Genomic DNA, 16,994 nt, shown 5'->3' on the forward strand with positions numbered 1-16,994 from the left:
AAGCAGTGGTATCAACGCAGAGTACTAGACAAATTGTATGTGTTTTTAGCCAAAGATTCCGAATATGCAATAAAAAATAGGGGTTCCCATTTAAGATTTCAAACTTGCCCCCCCTCACCGCCCAGGGGAAGGGGTGGGGGGGCTCATTTTAACGTCATTGTACGTCCCCCTCGAAATGACAAAATTTTGATTCTAAACATTTTTTCGTAGTGTGCTTATTTTTCGAGTTATTTGGCTGCCTAAGTTAAAATGGGTCACCCTGTATATGTATGTATGTATGTATGTATGTATGTATGTATGTATGTATGTATGTATGTATGTATGTATGTATGTATGTATGTATGTATGTATGTATGTATGTATGTATGTATGTATGTATGTATGTATATATATATACATACATACATACATGTATATATATATACATACATGTATATATATATACATACATGTATATATATATACATACATACATACATGTATATATATATACATACATGTATATATATATACATACATACATACATGTGTGTGTGTGTGTGTGCATGTATTGTTATATATATATATATATATATGTGTGTGCCTTTTATGTGTGTGTGTGTGTGTATATATATATATACCCAGTAAGCAATTTGATAACAAATTGTTGCCAAATTGGCATCAAATTCGCTCAAAACTTGGTAACAAATCCAGTGCCATCTGTGTCCGCATTAAGCTTGTGTTTTGGTGACAAAGCTTGTTGACATAACCTGACAACAAATTGACGGCAAAAACCGAGCAAAGCTTGACATGATTTGACGCCAAATTGATGGCAAAAATCGACCAAGATCTGCGCAAGACAATCTGATAGCAGATTGTCAGCAAAAACCGAACAAATTCTGCAGCTTTTGGCCATTCATATAAAAGTATATATTTAAATAGATTTAAAGCCTTAACCCTAAGTAACAAAATGATGATAAGTTTTGGTCATAAAATGACCATTAGATAATTAGACATTATATAAAATCATATATTAATATGTTAAAACATATAAGTAAATTCAAATAACTTAATTTATAAAATTAAAGATCTTTTTGGACAGAAATTGTTTTGAATAAGTGAAAATCGAACAATTATCTGTCCGATTTGCAAAAATCAATTCAATATCTGAATTTCCTGTATAAGAATTATGTCAAAAATTGAACTGATAGAAATATATATATTATAATATTATTAGCATTTTGTAGGCTTTATATACACTCATGACAAGAATTTGAATACGGGTATAGATAATGAATAACGCGCCGCATAGCGATAAGCGACTGAACTATTTTATAATACTTTGTAATAAGCTGCAGATTTTGTTCGGTTTTTGCTGCCAATTTGCCATCAGATTGCGCACTCTAGATCCTGCTCAGTTTTTGCCGACAATCTGATGTCAGTCATGTCAGCAAGCTTTGCTCGGTTTCTGTCGCCAATTTGCTGTGTAGTTATGTTAGCAAGCTTTGCTTTATTCTTGGCGGCAATCTGCCACCTTAATCGGTAATAACAACTCTTGTACCAAATTTGTAGCCTTTTTGCTGACAATAATTTGTAGCAAGCACTTGGCAATATCTGTTAGAACAGACCTGGCTGACTGGGTATATAAGTTCATATAAGTAATGTGTGAAATTGTGTCCAAATATGCAATAAAGGCAGACACGTGTCTATGTTATACTGTTATCTATACGCTTAGATACGCTTAGATATGCGTGCGAGGCAATAGAGCAGTAGAAATACACGATGTTGTCCGATTTCATCATATTGAACACAATTCTCTTTCAAATATGCATAAAACATGCAGAAATATTATCGGTAACAGCGGAACTAAAATTATTGATATTATCGATAATTTCGGTCGGTATTATCGATAATTTTAGTTACGCTTAGATGAGGGCGCTAACCCGTCGGAGTTCGGCCGTCATTTTAGGATCCCCTTAACGGTAACCGCGTCGCTTAGGGCCCGGGCACATAAAAAAACTTAAGCAGTAAGACTTAAAACTTAAGAATTTCAACCATACGGAATTTTCAGCGTAGCTTACGTTTCAATATGGCTGCCTTACTGTTCGACCGTGATTGGTCAATTCGCTTGCGTCTTAAGTCTTACTGTTTAAGTTTTTTTATGTGCCACGGCCCTTATTCAGGTGCGGGTAACGACGCGTTGTTTTCGGAATCGGTAATTAGCGGTGCGCGCCACTACCCCGCGGCGGGAAAACGACGTGGTGTTTCGGTATCGGAGCGCTCGGTATTTTTCGGAGGTGTTCGGCGGTACTCGGAATTCGGGCCGTAATGGTAGCTGTATAACGGCTGTACGGTATCTCCGTTATCGTGTTCGTATAGCGAAGGTATTAAAAAAGGGCGCTAAGCACCTCTGCCACTGCCGGCTGGTGTTTGCCGGGCTTCCAGACTTCCGGCTGGTCTACGTGCCTGATAATAATGGGGGGTGCATTGTTACAATTTAATATAATACCTTATAGGAGATTCTGTTATCTTTTGAGGAAGTTGGGGAAGCGGGATCTTCTTCCGAGATGTTTGCAGTTTCCGTTCCCGCCAGATGATAATCGATTTCGCTGCTCCACGAGTGCCGCCTTTTCAGGTCCCCTGAATAAAACAAAAAATGATAGATATAGAATAGATAAAAAGACAAAGAATATATTTTTATAGAGATTTAAATTCCAAGAAATTCCCAGATATATACAAAATAAAATATACTGCTTTCACAATTCCTCTCTTATATGATAATTATTAAATTAAACAATAAATAAAATAGAAGAATGCAAAAGTAGAAAATAATTGCTATTAAATCAACTTGCTATTATTCCTAAACTTTTATTAAATGAATCATAAAAAAGAAAGGTAAACCTTGATATTAGCACCAACTTCACCGATTTCAATGACATATGTTGTCAAGGATATGACTTTTGATTTATTACAAAGTTATTAACCATTAAATGATATGATAAGAACACGTATTAAATCTGAATTTCTCCATGCATAAGAAATGTCAAAAAGTTTAAATCATTCGTTTATTGTTTACTTAACGTTATATCTTCTAGAAATGGAACCCCTCCCGTGCGGAACCCATTGCAACCACGCAAATACTTTACGCGAAGCGAGGTCCACCCTACAATTCTTGCGTGGATGGAAAAGTGTATGCATAGACGCAGTGGGTTCCGCTCCCCCTCACTCTTACGGGGGGGTTCCACTTTCGAAAGATAATATAACATTAAGTAAACAATAAACGAATGATTTAAACTTTCTCAGACATTTCCCAGACAGCACAAGGATGTCCTTAGGACGTCCAAAGGGCATCCAGGATATACATGTAGGTTATTCTGAGGATATCTCATTTTAATCCTCGGATCTCCTGTGGATATCCTGAGGAAGAGTAAATGATAGCCAAATAATAATCTCTGGAGAATCCAGGGAGATCCTGTGGAACATCTTAAGGATTTCTGTATGATATGTTAGGGATATTTTTCGTACGTTTCAAGGAGTAAATCTGTAATAGCCCGAACAGGCTATATACTATTCTATTCTAGATATATACTATTCTAGATATATATTATTTTATATGATGGCATTGCTCAACGTGTAACGCGAATACAGATCACGTTACGAGCGTTGACCGAACAAAGCGCTGACAACGCGAGCCACGCGCGAAGCCCGAGCGACCGCGCAATCATTTCGTTGCGAAATAAAAAAGAATAAAGAAATTGCGAAAGTGTAAGCAAAGAAGTCCTACTTAGAACTTCTTAGCTTGCATCCGGATATTGCCAAAATCAAGCGATACGACACACAGCCTTGTCGCTAAACGATCCCCTCCCGGGAAGCCAAGGGGAGTTAATAAAAAGGCCCACCGCTAACGAACGACGGGCAGTCTTTATCATTAATTAATATTACGCGGGTAGTCACAGTAACTATCAAACGGGCAGTCTTTAAAATCGCGAGCAGTCGCGAGTATCAAAGCGAGTGTCGATAACTATCGTAATATCGAATAGCCACGCAGTCGGCAGAAGAATATACGTAGAAGCGAGAAACGAGTCTCGAGACCGAAACTCGACTCTAGACACGCGCACGTTGAGATATCCGCTATCGCGACGCGCGACGCGAGCTAATGTGCGGGAATATTCTAAATAAGCCAAGTCACAAATAAAGCTGATATTTATCTATTTATTTAACGTGGAAAGTGTCTGAATTATTTAACTAAAGTACGTGTAGTTCTCGGGCAGAGCCCGAATTCCTACATTCCTTCCGGCAAACGATCCCAACTACCATGCCTCTCCTGGAGGCACAACAAATCTTAAAATTTAAATATAAATAAAGATTGTGTTCTGTTATTTACTGCCAATTCACGTTCTTTAATATTTGAGGCTTTCGTGCTGTACGTGAATATTTTAGGTTTGGCTTCCGGGTTTGAGTCGTGTAATATTTTCTAAACAATTCAATATCTGAATTCTCTATGTTCGGATTCAAATATTGGAATCAGAAATTGAACTGATAGAAAATAATTACATTTTTAATTTCCTGTCAGTTGCTCTTTGCAAGCTTAACATAATTCTTATGACCAAATCTCAAATACGAGTTCGCGCGTCTCATAGCGGTAAACAAACAAACTAGCGGTAGAATACTATTTTATGTAAAGTTTTTGGAATGTTGTGGACAGTAACATTTCTCATGAAATATTAAATAAATAATAATTTTGGATATATGAAAATGTGCGCATTAAATTCAATTATTAATATTAAACGAAATTAATGTTATCAATTAATTGCATATGTATATGTCCTCTGGAAATCCAAAAGACATCCAATATAATAGACAGGGCAGATATATCCTACAGACATCCAGGGGTTATCCAGTGGACATTTAGAGGACATTAATACTTATTATAATACTTAAGATTTCTAAATTTTAATTAAAGAAAAATTTAGCGCTGCTAAATTCAAAATGTAAATAATACGTTAATTAGATTGGCATATATTCAGTTTAGCAGCGTCAATTTTTTCTTTAATTATAAAGTTATTTTATACTTAAATTTGTATTTTTAATTAAAAATTTTTTTCACTTAAATATATTCCACTATTTTAATCATATTATAATTTTTAATATTAGAAATAGTAAATATGCATAAAAGGTTAACATCTCACCGATTTTATCGCCGCTTAAATATGTTGTAGGGGAGGTTCTTCTGAGTAATGCTCCATAAGAAAAAAATGGGGGAAAGCATTCGTTTATAAGGTATAATAAAGTATTGTAATATAAAATGAATTAAAGTATTATAATATAAAATTAGGAACATTATTTGATATTAGTGTTTATTTTATTTCTTGTAGAGGGCGTAAGAAATATTTTTGTTTACATTTACGAGATATCTACTAGGTCATAGATGGGTTATGTAACGTAATCCAAACCAAATTTTAGTTTTAAAAGTAATTAAAGTTTTAAAAGAAATAGGTTTGGGTTAGGTTATATCTTCCGGACGTAGAGGCCCCCGTACGGGGGCTTATATAACCCAAATTGTAACTTCGGAGTAGAATTTTTTTGGAATGGGGTGCAGGGAGAGGGGCCCTGCCACTCCCCCGCTCATACTTTAAAATTGTAAGCCTTTTTCAATAAAAAAAATAATAGATTATTACAGTATATACAAACTTTAATGTCAAACTTTAATTTGTCATATTTTCTAAACGAATGCTTTTCCCCACTTTTTTCTTGCGGCGAATTACTCAGAAGAACTTCCCCTACAACATATTTAAATGGCGATAAAATCGGTGAGGTGTAATCTTTTATGCATGGTTACCTTAGAAATAATAATAGATGAATTTTGTAACATAAATTTTTATTAATTGGCGCAATATTTTTATCATATATCTCACTATTTTTGTAGAAAATTAAAACAACTATTTTGTAAAACAGTTTTTAAGTTTGAATATGACAATGTTTTTGTATTAAAATGACTATTTTGTATAAGAATTTTTTATAACAAATTGAAGTAATACTATTTTATATAAATTTTTTTTATAGGAAGAGGCGCTTGTGCGCGTGCACTTGGCGCTTTTTTCACTTTTTTTAAAAAACGGTAATTTTTTAGCATTTTAAATAAACATAATTAATAACTGACATAATTTAAAAAAATTTTAAACAATTTCTTTTAAAAATATAATAAAACAAGACAAAAATAATAATAAACAAGCTGAAAATTGTGCAAATTAGAAATTTGCACATTGCTTCCTTATAGGGGAATTTTATTTTGTTTACAAAGCTTAAACTCCTTAAAGCGAACGAGTTTTTCAATTTTGACTTCCTCATAGAGGAAGCAAATTCAATATCAACTATCATTTAATGATATTCTATTCATATAAAAAGATTTAACTCGATATCTTGAAATTTGAAAAAGTTATAGCGTGTATAGATATTTCTCAAAAAATTCAAAATTTTATAAAAATTGAATCCTTTCACAAATACTCACCAAATTCAGTAGCAACCATCCTTGAATAATATTCTATCCGTGTAAAAGAATTTAATCTGATATCTCAAAATTTGCGAAAGTTACACCGTGTACAAACACTTCTCAAAAAATTAAAAATTTTATAGTGAATGAACTTTCTCATCGTTTCTCACCAAATTCAATACCAATCATCTTTTAATGATACTCTACCATGCAAAAAAATTTAGCCCGATATCTCAAAAATTGCGGAAGTTAGAGGTCATACAATATATTCCGTACACACATTTTGTCACGAAAACAAAGCTTCCTCTATAAGTAGAAAAATGTACGATTTATATTTTTATCCTCTCTTTTGGTTCCGATCCTAATCCCCCCGGCAGAATTGTTCGCGAAGATGAAAAATGTCGTGTACTAATGTTCCAATTAATATTAAGATCGATCATTACGTTTAGTTAAAATTGTTATTATCATTTATTTCGTCATTGAACGTCAATAGATCTGTCATAGTATCCCATCATTCTGAAGTCACGTGACATGCCATGGACCAATCAAGTAATACTAGAAAGAGATGCCAGACATCCATAGACATCTTTCTCTCGACTAAATAGTGGCGATAGCCAAACAAAGAGATCGCTCATTCCAGTATGTATAAAGTTCACTGCTGATATGTATACGCACCCTACAATACATCTTCTCCGGGAAACATTCGGAAAGAATCCAGAGGACATCCAGAGAATATTAAACATCCTTTGGATAACCTCTGGATGGTCTCTGAATGTCTTCTGTGTATTGTTAGGGCACGCACACATACATACACACACAATCCGCACACACATACAATTTGCGCACACACGCAACGCATGTACACACATATACGTACGCGCGCGCATATGCACACACAAGACTTACGCACGCATGTCTGTCATCAATATTAAAATAAAATTAATAATATATTAAATAATTATTTCTCATAACTTACATTTATGTAATGTACCGCATTCTTTTTGTACAGTATGAAATAATTCGTGAAAGCGAATTATGAAACACCTTGTATAGCAAAATCAGAAAACGCTATAGCGTCTCTTATTAATATACAGGTAATTATTTACATTAACGGACACCTTACCGATGACCTTGACCTTGACATATGTTGTCAAGGACATAATCCTGAGTAACTTTTCCTTATAACTTAATCGGCGTTCATTGTTTATTAAAAAGTTATTAACAAATAAAATTTTAGAAATAAAACGTAATTTCTACATGAGTTTGTAATTTCCACGCAAGAAGCGAGATCCATCCGCATCAAGACGGTGTATAACTCAAATCAAATTTTCAGAAATAAATTTGGGTTAGGTTATATCTTCCGGAAGTGGAAACCCCCATAGAGGGGAGGGCGGAACCCACTGCGTTCACGCATATACTTTCCCATTCACACAACAATCATGAGCTGAATCTCGCTTCGCGTTGTAAAGATGTAAAGTATATGCGTAGACACAGGGTTCCGCCCCCCATACGTGGGGCTCCTCTTCCAGAAGATATAACCTAACTCAAACCTATTTCTGATATAAAACTAAAATTTGATTCAAGTTACGTTATATAAACAAAACCAAATTTTTATTTCGAAGCTTTAAGCTTTAACTTTAAATATCTCAGAAATTATAAGAGACCGCCGATTAAGTTATAAGAAAAAGTTACTCAGGGTCACGTCCTTGACAACATATATCAAGGTCAAGGTCATTGGCGAGGTCCGTTAATGTAAATAATTACTTATACATAATTTATTGACATACTCTACGGTTTCGTCTTTTTTGTCATTAAATACATAATTTGTTGACATATCTTACGGTAAAGTCGTTTAGATATATTTCCACAAATGTAAAGGCACTGGTGAGGAGCGAATGAAGCAAAAACATTGAATATTTAAGAAGAAAAGAAATAGTTTTATATACAATTCTACGCAGACCATAGCACAGCGCAGAGTGATTCTCGATTTTGTTGTCTCAATACGATTCATTATGTTATAGTTTGTGCAGTGTAATAGTTTTAAATATTGGTGATTAGTGTGAGGAGATTAAGGTAATTTTTATTTCTAATTTATTCTATAATTCTATATTTATTATAGAAAATATCTGAAGTTAATATTTCGCATTAAATTTAGTTATATTACTTTTAATTTTATCGAATTATGTTAAATGTTTTAATATTTATTATATTTACAATAATCTTTAAAGTTTCAGTAATATAGATATAGAAATAGATATATTCAGTTATACGATGGGGAATAGAGAAACGTCTTGACACATAAATTTAAATTTTTCGGGGCATATTTGGTACGCGTGCTTTGTCTCTAACTAAATAATCACATATTATGATTGTTGATTAATTAAAATATAATTTTATTTATCTTAATAATGAAACTAACATTATTAATAAAATTACTATTAATAATAATAAAGTAATAATTTTTTAATCAAATTTAAAGAGAATAATTTATTTTTTATATTTTTGAAGAGCAATTATAGTTCACATAAACACAAAGATAATTATTAAAGCACATTTCTCTTGCTATTTTATATATAAAAATATATTTTAAAGTATAAGTATCATGAGTTATGAAAAAAACGCATTTTACTCATATAAAAATGCATTATACTCGTATAAAAAATTTTAAATTTTACAAAAAAGTATATATATAAAAATTAAATTAATTATATAAATAATCAAATAAATCAAATTAAATTGAACAAGAAGAAGAAATAACAAAAGTAAAAATGGCAATGAAAAATATAATAAAATGATCAAATTATGACATAAATATACACCAAAATGCAAGATATCCATATGGATGCATTTCAAATGTTACTAAAAAATTACTCTTCTTTCTGTCTTCGTAATACATGGAGAATTCAATATCCCGAAAAAATAGATTCTATTTCAGCTATGCAAAATCACATACAAATCTTGCATAGCAGTAAGTCGAAATATGATGGTCATTGAGTATTTGCTATTATGATATCAAAATAATATATATTATTTTAATGTGTTACTATAAATATTAAATTAAAATAAATGTATTTTATTATTACTATTATTATTACTATTATTATTATTATTACTATTAGAAAATGTAAAAGAAGAACAATAATGTGGGATTGAGAAATGTGAATTTAATAAATCTTAAATTTGTTCGTGAAATTTCAGTGTAAAGAAAAAAACAAATAATTGTTTAAAAAAATACATTGTAAATAATTACATCTTTTTTCTTAAAAACAATTATTTTTTATACTAATTGATTTGTCTCATTATTCTGTACATAAAAGTATTACGGTAAAATTATCGAAAACTAAATATGTTATGAGATATTTTAATTTTTATATCAAAATATATCAGATTAAAATATAAAATAACTCAAAAAGTATTTAATGAAAAGATATTTTATTATAGTGTTTTGAAAAGCTCTCGAGATAAGCTACAAAAATATGCAATAAAAAATGAGGGTTCTGTTTAAGAAAACATCGATTACAATGATCTCGCCTTGAAAAGGTCACTCAAGGTCAAGTCCATATTTTCATCATATGGCCCCATCGAAACCGTGCAACTTTTATCTGAAATATTTTTGTCTATAGGGCTCAGTTTTTGATATATTTGGTTCGCCTGTTTAAAATGGTCCACCCTGTATACAGGGTGTCCGACAAGTTAGTGACCAAACAAAAAGTGGAGGTAGATTGAATCAAACTGAAAAGAAATGTCCTGTTCCCTTTTTGCGATTTTCATAATAATTATTGAGAAATTAATAAAAATGGTAAAGAACTTTCCAGCTCGATTTAACCCGCTCTACCTGCACATTACGGGTGGAGCGATTATTATCAGACCTTGTATGTATTATATCTTTATTATTGAGCTGTAAATTACAGGAATCATTTAAACGAAACTTCGCGAATCCGAAAATTTTTATTTTGATGAAACTTTACATACGTGGGAGTAGATATATAAGTTTAGAAATTTTCAGTCGTCGCTCAAAAGCGATTTTAAAAAGTGGAATCACCCTTTATGTATCTAATGGCTTTTTGCTTTTCTCCCCGAAAGAGGGGAAGCTCTATTTAACTAGAATTTTTCAAAAATCTTTTAAAAAAATATTTTTTCAAATTTTTATTAATGTGATTAAATAGAACTGTTTTTACCATAAAACTTTTGTATAAAACATTTTTTGATATTTTGAATAGTTTTCGAAGAATATCGAGAAAAGCAAAAAGCCGCTTTATATATGAGGGGTGTTTTCACCTCTTAGAACCGTCTTTAAGCACAACTGAAAATTTCTAAATTCATCTATTGACCCCCCTATATGTCTATAAAAATTCATCAAAATCAGAATTTTCGGATTCGCGAAGTTTTCTTGTAAGTATATGATGTACATGTACGCTGCCAAGTACGATTTTTAATATAGCCATATGAATATCTTAATAGTGTGAAGAATTTCTATTATGTGATATATGTATATATTTTTTTCTCGATAATATTATTTAATTTTTTAAATAAGAATTAATTTTTTTAAATACAATGCAATACTTTCTCTGTTTTTCTTTTTTCTTCACCATCATCCCCTTCTCTCTTTGTTTTATACAATAAAATTGTTTTTATTTCTGAATAATTATTTTATCTAGAAAAAATAATTCTGTAAATTAAAATGTTAGATAGATAGATACAACATGTATTAATTTTTCAATATTTAGAATTCACATTTTGCAAAACAAAGTTTTCTGAATGAAAAAAATGGGTAAATATAGCGAAAAGCGGACCTAGTCCCAATGACCTTGACCTTGACATATGTCAAGAACATAATTCTGAGTAACTTTTTCTTGTAATTTAATCGTTGTTCGTTGCTTATCAAAAAGTTATTAGCATAAAAAGTTTGAAATATATCAAAGTACATGCATCGACAGGAAGCACGCGCGCGCGCTTCAAACTTTTAAGTTTTACCATTTCTTCTTCCCCGGCGTGCTAATCTTCCACATTTCGAAAACTCGAGAATATCATTATCAACATTATATTGCTGAATATTTATTTAAAAAACTATACTTTTGATAAGCGTATTGATGTTTTTTTTTAAATAATGAGTAGATTATATCTAATAAATAATTAATTCAACATACTTATATTTTATTTTTGGACACCCTATATATGTAAAAACTTGTATGTTTATTTAAGTTTATATGTGTAGTATATGTAGGATTATTTCTGTAAACTAACTTAAATATCCAGTTTTTCATTGTTAGATTAAGTATAAATCCTGATTTTTACAAATTTTTATTTGTTAATAACTTTTTTTGTAAACAACGAGCAATGGTTAAAACCTTCTGAGAGTTACTCAGGACGATGACCTTAACAACATATGTCAAAGTCAAGGTCATGGGGCTGGGTCCCCTTTTCGCTACATTTCCCATCTGGAGAATGAATTGTCAAAGTCAAGATAAATCGAAAATAAAGAAGGACGAAATTACGTTTGAGCCTTTAAAGAGTTACAATCAAATAATCGAAAAATTTATTTGATTATTATTTTTATTTGAATTAAAAGTTTGTAATTGTTTTGATAACAATAAGTTAAGAACCATAACATTAATTAATTAACAAATAGATAATAAAATTAGAATCACAGAAGATATTCAAATAATCTGCTGGATTATATATATAATCAACTTGAATGTATAAATTAGCACGATTTAAAAAAGAATTTCTCACTCGCTGCAGCATAACCTTGTCTATTAAAACAAATTCTTCTTGAATCTGGGGAAGTACTTACGTCTGATTTTCAATTAGTACCTAATACACATATTTCTTAACAAATCCTTCAAAAAAGAAGTTGAATAGTGTCAAGTCAGATGCATTATTTTGATTGTAACTCTTTAAAGAAAGCTCAAATTTCGTCATTCTTTATTTTCGACTTATTTTAACTTCAACAATTCATTCTCCAGAGATGGGACGTGACTTATGATATACCCTGTATATTTATACTAATCCGCACCCGCGCGGGCGCGTTGTTGTTCTTTCTCGAATATTATTTCATTATAGAATGTATGTAAGAAAATTAAAAACCTGCTGTATATGAGATAAATCTCTAAAATAATATACAGGATGTCCTAGATCACCCGTACACCCCTTTTCTTTCAAAAACTAAGCATTTTAGAGAAAAACGGTTTCAACAAAAATTGTATGGTTTTGAGGGAAACAAAAGATGGTATCATTGATTTAATCTTGGATGGCATCGTTAAAGTCAGGTCAAGGACACCTTTAATTTCTTAAACGGAACCCCCCATTTTTCATTACATATTCTTGTAGCTTATCTCGAGAGCTTTCCAAAACACTATAATAAAGTATTTTTTCATTAAGTATTTTTTGAGTTATTTTATATTTTAATCTGACATATTTGATATAAAAAATAAAATATTTCGTAAAATATTCAGTTTTCGATAATCTTACCGTAATACTTTTATGTACAGAATAATGAGACAAACAATTAGTATAAAAAAATAATTGTTTTTAAGAAAATTATTTACAATGTATTTTTTAAAATAATTATTTGTTTTTTTTGGCATTAATTGATTTGTCTCATTATTCTGTACTAAAAGTATTACGGTAAGATTATTAAAAACTGAATATTTTACGAAATATTTTATTTTTTATATCAAAATATGTCAGATTAAAATATAAAATAATTCAAAAAGTACTTTATGAAAAAATACTTTATTATAATATTTTGGGAAGCTCTCGACATAAGCTATAAGAATATGCAATAAAAAATAGGGGGTTCCATTTAAGAAATTAAAAATGTCCTTGACTTGACCTTAACGATGCCATCCAAAGTTAAATCGATGATACCATCTTATGTTCCCCTCAAAACCATACAATTTTTGTTGAAAACGTTTTTCTCTAAAATGTTTAGTTTTTGAAAGAAAAGGGTTGTACGGGTGGTCTAGGACATTCTGTATATCTTGACGCGTGACTGATCGCTGTTCTGAACCCGTCCTATCTCTCCTGAATAGATCACGAGAAGCTACTCTAGAATTTTTTTTGCAGTCTGCAATGAACTCGGCATTCTTGGACATGATGTACAGTCCATCCGGATTAGTAGATTTATAGTAATAAATCCTCATTTTCCCCGAACCCATCGCCATCCGTGGAGCTCTTATCGAGTTTTTTCAACGTGGCAAAAGATACGAGAGCAACTCTTTGTGTTTCTCGTGGAGACGTTGTTTGACAGATGATGTCTGTATATTGATCGCAAGAGAAAAAAGTTACTGGGAGAAACGGGAATTACCTGCATTATGCGATGGCTTCCGCTTTTTCGACTCATCGGTAATAGCGGAAATTCATTAACATTTAGTGCTAATTATTGTGAGATTAACCGCATTCTCGCATTCAGATTACTTGATGATATCGTGACGTTAATGTTGTTACTGTTGCAACTGATTCATGATCATAATAAAAATTATTACACTATCAATTGATATATCTTATTTTACATCACGTAACTTTCTTATTGTACGTATATACAGGGTGTCCTGCAACGTGGTGTCCACACTGAAACTATATATTCTTTATGTCATTCTAAGTCAAAAAGTTTTAATACACATATGCCCTAAAATCGTTTGTTGCAAAGTTATAGCGAAAAAATGCAAAAGTATTGTAGTTATTTCTCACACTAATGTAAGAAAAGTACCTTTATGACTTATCTTACCGCACTAGTACGGAAATAACAGGCATTACAAAAAATATTTGTATGTATGGCATGTGCGGAAGACAACGAACTACGTCGCGCATGAAGTTCCACACTTGCCACACAAGATAATATTAATAAATTGACTGTCGTTTTAAGTGAAAACATCGCATAAACATAGCTTAGAAATTTCTCTTACCAATCATGAGTACATTTTCCAATGAAGAATATGCCGATATTCATTTCATTTATGGTTTCTGTAATGGTAACGCACAGTAACAGAATATCACCGACGGTTTCTTAATCGCAGAATACCAGATCGAAGAGTGTTTAGCAATGTCCACCGAAGCATTAAATTTACTGATAAGGTCCCAAATAAAAATCTTGAGAGACTATTAAGACGACATCGTCAAGTCGAGGATGTGATACTAGCAACGATAGACAGAACTCCTACTATTAGTATCAGAAGACTTTCGGCGCAAACTAACGTCTCTAAAACGACAATTTGGAAAATACTGCGTGATTTAAACTCATTTCATTTTATGAATGTTCAAGCTCTTCAAATGATTATCCTGCACGCATCAATTTTTGTCACTGGCTTTTAAGAAATCGGCAAATACATACAAAAATTTTATTTACCGACTAAGCTACTTTTACGAGAGACGGCATTACAAATAATAGAAACTCGTTTTGTCATCACGAGAAGAAAATCCTCATGCTATTACTGTCGTAACCCGACCAATTTCTTAATATATTAAAAGATAAAACAACAAAGCATTAAAATTAGAAAAGAGATCAAGGAAAGATAATTAAGAAAGAGTAAAATAATAAAAGAATATTAATAAAATAAAAGTAAGATACGTGACTAAAGAGAAGGAAGTCACGGTCAAGTTTTCGGAAGCTAAGTAAGCAGCTGACGAGACAGACTGACAAGCGGAGCACGAAACATGCTCCGGTCAGGGACACCACACTCCTCCCTAATCAACAACCTAATTAATTAAGATACAATATATAATAAGCGCGAGATGCACCGCGCGCAGCTCAGAAGCTCAGAAGCTCAGAAGCTCAGAAGCTCAGAAGCTCAGCAGCTCAGGGAGCTCAGTAACATAGCTCGTTAACATCGCTACTCGCTCGCTCAGTAATATTATCGAAGTACCGTACGTATCGCGCCCGACTATTATAATCGCGAATAAGTGAAAGTGTATTAAATCTTGCAAAATATACTAAATTATACCTAACGTCCGGGAGTGTCTTATTTCGAGCGTGGATCCTAATCCTTTGGGCGTACAAATCTCGAAAGACCTCTTCCTTAACGGCTAGAGGCACAACATTACTGAAACATATTTTCAAAATCGATTTTCAGTAAATATCTGGTTCGGTATAATTGATAATCATCTAATAGGGCCCATCATTATTGAAGATCATTTAAATGCTGAACGATACTTGCATTTATTATAAGAACAATTGCCCGAACTTCTTGAAAATCTGCCTTTAAACATCAGAACACAAATGTGATTTCAACAAAATGGAGCACCACCTCACTTTAGCAGAATTGTTACGAGATATTTAAATGAAAAATTTCCTGAGCACTGGATTGACCGGGGAGGTCCAATAAATTGGCCTGCAAGATCTCCCGATCTATTTCCTCTGGATTATTTTTTGTCGGGGCTTATGAAATCTCTAGTCTATGCAGATAAGCTAGTCAATCGGCAGCAGTTATTAAATAAAATAACAGACGCTTGTAATAATATATGTAACGATGCAGAACTTTTTTTGCGTTCTACAACATCAATAATTTAAAGAACAGAAGTATGTGTAGACCAAAATGGTGGTCACTTTGAACAATTTATAAAGTAGTTTATAAAGTAAATTATTGTTTAATTATCGTTTAATTATTGTTTAATTATCAATAAATAATATTATCTTTAATAAATACTATTGTTCTTATTTTATGCAATTTTGTTTTTTCGCTATAACTTTGAAAGAATCGAATTTAGGGCATATGTGTATTAAGACTTTTTCACTTAGAATGACAAAACGAATACACAGTTTCATCACGTTGTGGGACATTCTCTATATCAATTTTTCTGACAGTTTTATATATATTTACATATATGTATGTATATATATATATATATATATATATATATATATATATATATATATATATATATACAAAATATACAGGGAAGCCTCAAACGTTTCAGCCAAACTTTGAAATCTTATAGGAAATTTAATTCTGAACAAAAAATTTCTTAAACTTAAATTTCTTTAACTTTCTTAAAATTTCTTAGGTCGAAAAATGCTTTCTTAAGAAGTTATCGCTCATAAACCTCTGATGCAAAGGAAGAGCAAAAGATGAAAAGAAATAAAACAAAGAAAAGAAAATGAAACAAAAAAAAAATAAAACAAATTTCTTGAAAAAACAATAAAAATAAAAATCTTTTTCTTTTATTTTCTTTTATGAAAATAAAATAAATTTTTTAAACTAAGATAGCACGTAATAGTAGAAAATGAATAAAGATGTGAAAAAACTAACTGTTCTCAAAATGCCCCCCCCCCCCTAGCTCCAATACACTTTCGGCATCAAATAATGACCGATCTAGTCGCTTTACGGATTTCCTCCTGATTCAACTTTAATCGATCTAACAATAAGTAACAAAAGCACTTTTTGTACGTTTGAAACTGATTATATCAAAATCTATGGAACGTACAACAATCGTTTTGATCTCATTTGAAAGATAATTTAATTTTCTACAACTTTTGTTTCGATATTTTTTGTTAAAAGACGAGTACTCTGCGTTGATACCACTGCTT

The 16,994-nt window shown here is 31.6% G+C and overlaps 1 protein-coding gene across 1 annotated transcript in view; it reads left to right on the plus strand.

Annotated features, from left to right (window-relative positions):
* Positions 1–16,994, plus strand: part of LOC138941333 (uncharacterized) — an 86,160-nt gene that overhangs the window by 29,350 nt on the left and 39,816 nt on the right.

Source organism: Polyergus mexicanus, unplaced genomic scaffold (genome assembly GCF_030449975.1).
Source record: "Polyergus mexicanus isolate NDT 795.1 unplaced genomic scaffold, iyPolMexi1.0 SCAF_18, whole genome shotgun sequence".
In the NCBI taxonomy this organism is placed as follows: domain Eukaryota; kingdom Metazoa; phylum Arthropoda; class Insecta; order Hymenoptera; family Formicidae; genus Polyergus; species Polyergus mexicanus.